The following is a 6,815-nucleotide window of genomic DNA, read 5'->3' as shown; positions in this document are numbered from 1 at the left end:
TGTCTCTCACACTCTGTATCTATCACTGCCTCTCTCTCACTCTCTCCCTGTATCTCACAATCTGTATCTATCACACCCTGTCTCCCTGTCTCTCTCTATCTCTCCCTGTCTCTCTCACTCTCTCTATCTCTCTCTCCCTATCTCTCACACTCTGTATCTATCACTCCCTGTCTCTCACTCTCTCTCTCTCTCTATCTCTCTCCTGCTGTCTCTCACACTTTGTATCTATCACACCCTGTCTCTCACTCTCTCTCTCTCTCCCTTCCTGCCTTTCACACTCTATATCTGTCACTCCCTGTCTCTCACCCTCTCTATCTCTCTCTCCCTCTATCTCACAATCTGTATCTATAACTCCCTGTCTCTCACTCTCTCTCGCTGTCTCTCACACTCTGTATCTATCACTCCCTGTCTCTCACTCTCTCTCTATCTCTCTCTCCCTGTCTCTCACACTCTGTATCTATCACTCCCTGTCTCTCACTCTCTCTCTCTATCTCTCTCTCCCAGTCTCTCACACTCTGTATCTATCACTCCCTGTCTCTCACTCTCTCTCTCTCTCCCTTCCTGTCTTTCACACTCTGTATCTATCACTCCCTGTCTCTCACTCTCTCTGTATCTATCTCACTCTGTATCTTTCACTCCCTGTCTCTCACTCTCTCTCTCTATCTCTCTCTCCCAGTCTCTCACACTCTGTATCTATCACTCCCTGTCTCTCACTCTCTCTCTCTCTCCCTTCCTGTCTTTCACACTCTGTATCTATCACTCCCTGTCTCTCACTCTCTCTCTCTATCTTTCTCTCTTGCTGTCTCTCACACTTTGTGTCTATCACTCCCAGTCTCTCACTCTCTCTCTCACTCTCTCTCTGTCTCCCGATCTCTCACACTCTGTATCTATCACTCCCTGTCTCTCACTCTCTTTCTATCTATCTCTCCCTGTCTCTATCACTCTATCTATCACTCCCTGTCTCTCTCTCTCTCTCTCTATCTCTCTCTCCCTCTATCTCTCACTCCCTCTCTCTCTCACTCTCTCTCTATGTATCTCTCCCTGTCTCTCATTATCTGTATTTATCATTCCCCGTCTCTCATTCTCTCTCTATCTCTCTCTCCCAGTCTCTCACACTCTGTATCTTTCACTCCCTGTCTCACTCTCTCTATCTATCTCTCCCTATCTCTCTCACTCTATCCATCTCTCCCTGTCTCTCTCCCTCTATCTATCACTCCCTCTCTCACTCTCTCTCTCTATCTATCTCTCCCTGTCTCTCACACTCTGTATCTATCACTCCCTGTCTCTCACACTCTGTATCTTTCACTCCCTGACTCGCTCTCTCTCTCTCTCTCTCCCTGTCTCTCATTCTCTGTATCTGTCGCTCCCTGTCTCTCACTCTCTCTCTATCTCTCCCAAACTCTCTCACTCTATCTATCACTCCCTGTCGCTCACTCTGTCTCTCTATCTCTCTCTCCCTGTCTCTCACACTCTGTATCTTTGACTCCCTGTCTCTTACTCTCTCTCTATCTCTCTCTCCCAGTCTCTCACACTCTGTATCTATCACTCCCTGTCTCTCACATTCTCTCTATCTATCTCTCCCTGTCTCTCTCACTCTATCTATCTCTCCCGGTCTCTCTCACTCTATCTATCATACCCTATCTCTCTCTTCCTGTCTCTCACACTCTCTCTCTATCACTCTCTCCCTGTCTGTCACACTCTGTATTTATCACTCCCTGTCTCACACTCTCTCTCCATCTCTATCTCACTGTCCCTCACACTCTATCTATCGCTAACTGTCTCTGTCTCTCTCTCTCCCAGTTTCTCAAACTCTGTCTCTCTCTCTCCCTGTCTCTCACACTCTCTGTATCTATCACTCCCCGTCTCTCGCTCTGTCTCCCTCTCCAAGACTCTCTCAATCTGTATCTATCCCTCCTTGTCTCTCACTCTCTCTCTCTATCACTCTCTCCCTGTCTCTCACACTCTGTATCTATCGCTCCCTGTCTCTCACACTCTCTCTCTATCTCTCCCTGTATCTCACAATCTGTATCTGTCACTCCCTCTTTCACTCTCTCTCTCTATCACTCCCTGTCTCTCAAACTCTGTATCTATCGCTCCCTGTCTCTCACTCTGTCTCTTTATCTCTCTTTCCCTGTATCTCACACTCTATCTATCTCTCCCTGTCTCTCACACTCTGTATCTATCACTCCCTGTCTCTCACTGTCTCTCTATCTCTCTGTCCCAGTATCTCACACTCTGTATCTATCACTCCCCGTCTCTCACACTCTCTCTATCTCTCTCTCCCTTTCTCTCACACTCTGTATCTATCACTCCCTGTCTCTCACTCTCTCTCTCTATCTATCTCTCTCTCCCTGTCTCTCTCTCTTTCTCTGTATCACTCTCTCCCTGTCTCTCACACTCTGTATCTATCACTCCCTGTCTCTCACTCTCTCTCTCTCTCTATCTATCTCCCCCATGCCTCTCACACTCTGTATCTATCACTCCCTGTCTCTCACTCTCTCTCTCTATCTATCTCTCCCTGTCTCTCTCACTCTATCTATCACTCCCTGTCTCTCACTCTCTCTCTCTATCTATCTCTCTCTCCCTGTCTCTCTCTCTTTCTCTCTATCACTCTCTCCCTGTCTCTCACTCTCTCTCTCTATCACTCTGTCCCTGTCTCTTTAACTCTGTATCTACCACTCCCTGTCTCTCTCTCTTTCTCTCTATCTCTCTCCCTGTCTCTCACACTCTGTATCTACCACTCCCTGTCTCTCACTCTCTCTCTCTATCTCTCTCTCACAGTCACTCACACTCTGTGACTATCACTCCCCGTCTCTCACACTCTCTCCCTGTCTCTCGCTCCCTGTCTCTCACACTCTGTATCTATCACTCCCTGTCTCTCACTGTCTCTCTCTCTATCTATCTCTCCCTATCTCTCTCTCTCACTATCACTCCCTGTCTCTCACTCTCCTTCTCTATCTCTCTCTCACTGTCTCTCACACTCTGTATCTATCACTCCCTGTCTCTCACTCTCTCTCTCTATTTCCCTCTCCCAGTCACTCACACTCTGTGACTATCACTCCCCGTCCCTCACACTCTCTCCCTATCTCTCGCTCCCTGTCTCTCACACTCTGTATCTATCACTCCCGTCTCTCACACTCTCTCTATCTCTCTCTCCCTTTCTCTCACACTCTGTATCTATCACTCCCTGTCTCTCACTCTCTCCCTCTATCTCTCTGTCCCAGTCTCTCACACTCTGTATCTATCACTCCCTGTCTCTCACTCTCTCTTTCTATCTCTCTGTCCCAGTCTCTCATACTCTGTATCTATCACTCCCCGTCTCTCACACTCCCTCTATCTCTCTCTCCCTTTCTCTCACACTCTGTATCTATCACTCCCTGTCTCTCACTCTCTCCCTCTATCTCTCTGTCCCTGTCTCTCACACTCTGTATCTATCACTCCCTGTCTCTCACACTCTGTATCTGTCACTCCCTGTCTCTCACTCTCTCTCTCCATCTCTCTCACAATCTGTTTCTATCACTCACTCTCTTTCTCTCTCTCTCTCGCTCCCTCCCAGTCTCTCACACTCTATATTTATCACTCCCTGTCTCTCCCTCTCTCCCTCTTTATCTCTTTCTCAGTCTCTCACACTTTCTATCTGTCTCTCTCTCCCAGTCTATCACGCTCTGTATCTATCACTCCCTGTCTCTTACTCTCTCTCTCTATCTCTCTCTCCAATTCTCTCACACTCTGTCTCTATCTCTCTCGCTGTCTCTCACACTCTGTATCTGTCACTCCCTGTCTCTCACTCTCTCTATCTCTCTCCGTGTCTCGCCCACTCTGTATCAATCACTCCCTGTCTCACTCACTCTCTCTCTATCTCTCCCTGTCTATCACTCTCTCTCTCTATCTCTCCCTGTCTATCACACTCTCTCTCTATCTCTCCCTGTCTATCACACTCTCTCTCTATCTCTTCCTGTCTATCACTCTGTCTCCTCTCCCTCTATCACTCCCTGTTTATCACTCTCTCTCTCTATCTCTCCCTGTCTATCACACTCCCTCTCTCTATCACTCCCTGTCTATCACTCTCTCTCTCTCTCTCGATCTCTCCCTGTCTATCACTCTCTCTCTATCTCTCTCTGTCTATCACATCTCGCTCTCTATCTCTCCCTGTCTATCACTCTCTCTCTCTCTATCTCTCCCTGTCTATCACACTCTCTCTCTATCTCTCCCTGTCTATCACACTCCCTCTCTTTCTCTCCCTGTCTATCACACTCCCTCTCTCTATCACTCCCTGTCTATCACTCTCTCTCTCTCAATCACTCCCTGTCTATCACACACTCGCTTTATCTCTCCCTGTCTATCGCTCTCTCGCTCTCTATCTCTCCCTGTCTATCACACTCTCTCTCTATCTCTTCCTGTCTATCACACTCTCGCTCTCTATCTCTCCCTGTCTATCACTCTCTCTATCTCTCCCTGTCTATCGCTCTCTCGCTCTCTATCTCTCCCTGTCTATCACACGCTCTCTCTCTCTCCCTGTCTCTCACACGCTCTCTCTCTCGATCTCTCCCTGTCTATCACACTCTCTCTCTATCTCTCCCTGTCTATCACACTCCCTCTCTCTATCACTCTCCTGTCTATCACTCTCTCTCTCTCTATCTCTCCCTGTCTATCACACACTCGCTCTATCTCTCCCTGTCTATCACTCTCTCTCTCTTTCTCTTCCTGTCCATCACACTCTCGCTCTCTATCTCTCCCTGTCTATCACACTCTCTCGCTCTAACTCTCCCTGTCTATCACACTCTCTCGCTCTATCTCTCCCTGTCTATCATACTCTCTATCTCTCCCTGTCTATCACACTCTCTCTCTCTATCTCTCCCTGTCTATAACACTCTCTCGCTCTATCTCTCCCTGTCTATCACACTCTCTATCTCTCCCTGTCTATCACACTCTCTCTCTCTATCTCTCCCTGTCTATCACACTCTCTCCCTATCTATCTCTCCCTGTCTATCACACTCTCTATCTCTCCCTGTCTATCACCCTCTCTCTCTATCTCTCCCTGTCTATCACTCTCCCTCTCTTTCTCTCCCTATCTATCGCTCTCTCTATCTCTCCCTGTCTATCGCTCTCTCTATCTCTCCCTGTCTATCACACGCTCTCTCTCAATCTCGTCCTGTCTATCACACTCTCGCTCTCTATCTCGTCCTGTCTGTCGCTCTCTCTCTCTATCTCTCCCTGTCTATCACACGCTCTCTCTCAATCTCTTCCTGTCTATCACACTCTCGCTCTCTATATCTCCCTGTCTATCACACTCTCTCTCTCTCTCCCCCTGTCTATCGCTCTCTCTCTCTATCTCTCCCTGTCTATCACTCTCTTTCTCTCGATCTCTCCCTGTCTATCACTCTCTCTCTCTATGACTCCCTGTCTATCACACTCTCTCTCTATCTATTACTCCCTGTCCAGCACTCTCTCTCTCTCTATATCTCCCTGTCTATCACACTCTCTCTCTCTCTCCCCCTGTCTATCGCTCTCTCTCTCTATCTCTCCCTGTCTATCACTCTCTTTCTCTCGATCTCTCCCTGTCTATCACTCTCTCTCTCTATGACTCCCTGTCTATCACACTCTCTCTCTATCTCTCCCTGTCTATCACTCTCTCTCTATCTCTCCCTGTCTATCACACTCTCTCTCTATCTCTCCCTGTCTATCACTCTCTCTCTATCTCTCCCTGACTATCGCTCTCTCTCTATCTCTCCCTGTCTATCGCTCTCTCTCTCTATCTCTCCCTGTCTATCACTCTCTTTCTCTCGATCTCTCCCTGTCTATCACACTCTCTCTCTATCTCTCCCTGTCTATCACTCTCTCTCTATCTCTCCCTGTCTATCACACTCTCTCTCTATCTATTACTCCCTGTCTATCACACTCTCTCTCTATCTCTTCCTGTCTATCACTCTGTCTCCTCTCCCTCTATCACTCCCTGTTTATCACTCTCTCTCTCTATCTCTCCCTGTCTATCACACTCTCTCTCTATCTATCTCTCCCTGTCTATCGCTCTATCTCTCTCAATCTCTCCCTGTCTATTGCTCTCTCTCTCTATCTCTCCCTGTCTATCGCTCTCTCTATCTATCTCTCCCTGTCTATCGCTCTCTCGCTCTCTATCTCTCCCTGTCTATCACACTCTTTCTCTGCATCTCTCCCTGTCTATCACTCTCTCTCTCTATGACTCCCTGTCTCACACACTCTCTCTCTATCACTCCCTGTCTATCACTCTCTCTCTCGATCTCTCCCTGTCTATCACTCTCTCTCTATCTCTCCCTGTCTATCACACTCTCGCTCTCTATCTCTCCCTGTCTATCACTCTCTCTATCTCTCCCTGTCTATCGCTCTCTCGCTCTCTATCTCTCCCTGTCTATCACACGCTGTCTCTCTCCCCCTGTCTCTCACACGCTCTCTCTCGATCTCTCCCTGTCTATCACACTCTCTCTCTATCTCTCCCTGTCTATCACACTCCCTCTCTCTATCACTCTCCTGTCTATCACTCTCTCTCTATCTCTCCCTGTCTATCACACTCTCTCTCTATCTATTACTCCCTGTCTATCACACTCTCTCTCTATCTCTTCCTGTCTATCACTCTGTCTCCTCTCCCTCTATCACTCCCTGTTTATCACTCTCTCTCTCTATCTCTCCCTGTCTATCACACTCCCTCTCTCTATCACTCCCTGTCTATCACTCTCTCTCTCTCTCTCTCCCTGTCTATCACACACTCGCTCTATCTCTCCCTGTCTATCACTCTCTCTCTCTATCTCTCCCTGTCTATCACTCTCTCTCTCTATCTCTCC

This window comes from Chiloscyllium plagiosum, unplaced genomic scaffold (assembly GCF_037043375.1).
Source record: "Chiloscyllium plagiosum isolate Xiang-an unplaced genomic scaffold, Cpla_swu_hap1 HiC_scaffold_49, whole genome shotgun sequence".
Classification (NCBI taxonomy): Eukaryota; Metazoa; Chordata; class Chondrichthyes; order Orectolobiformes; family Hemiscylliidae; genus Chiloscyllium; species Chiloscyllium plagiosum.
The sequence above is the reverse complement of the archived record's forward strand: the minus strand, read 5'-3'. Positions refer to the sequence as shown.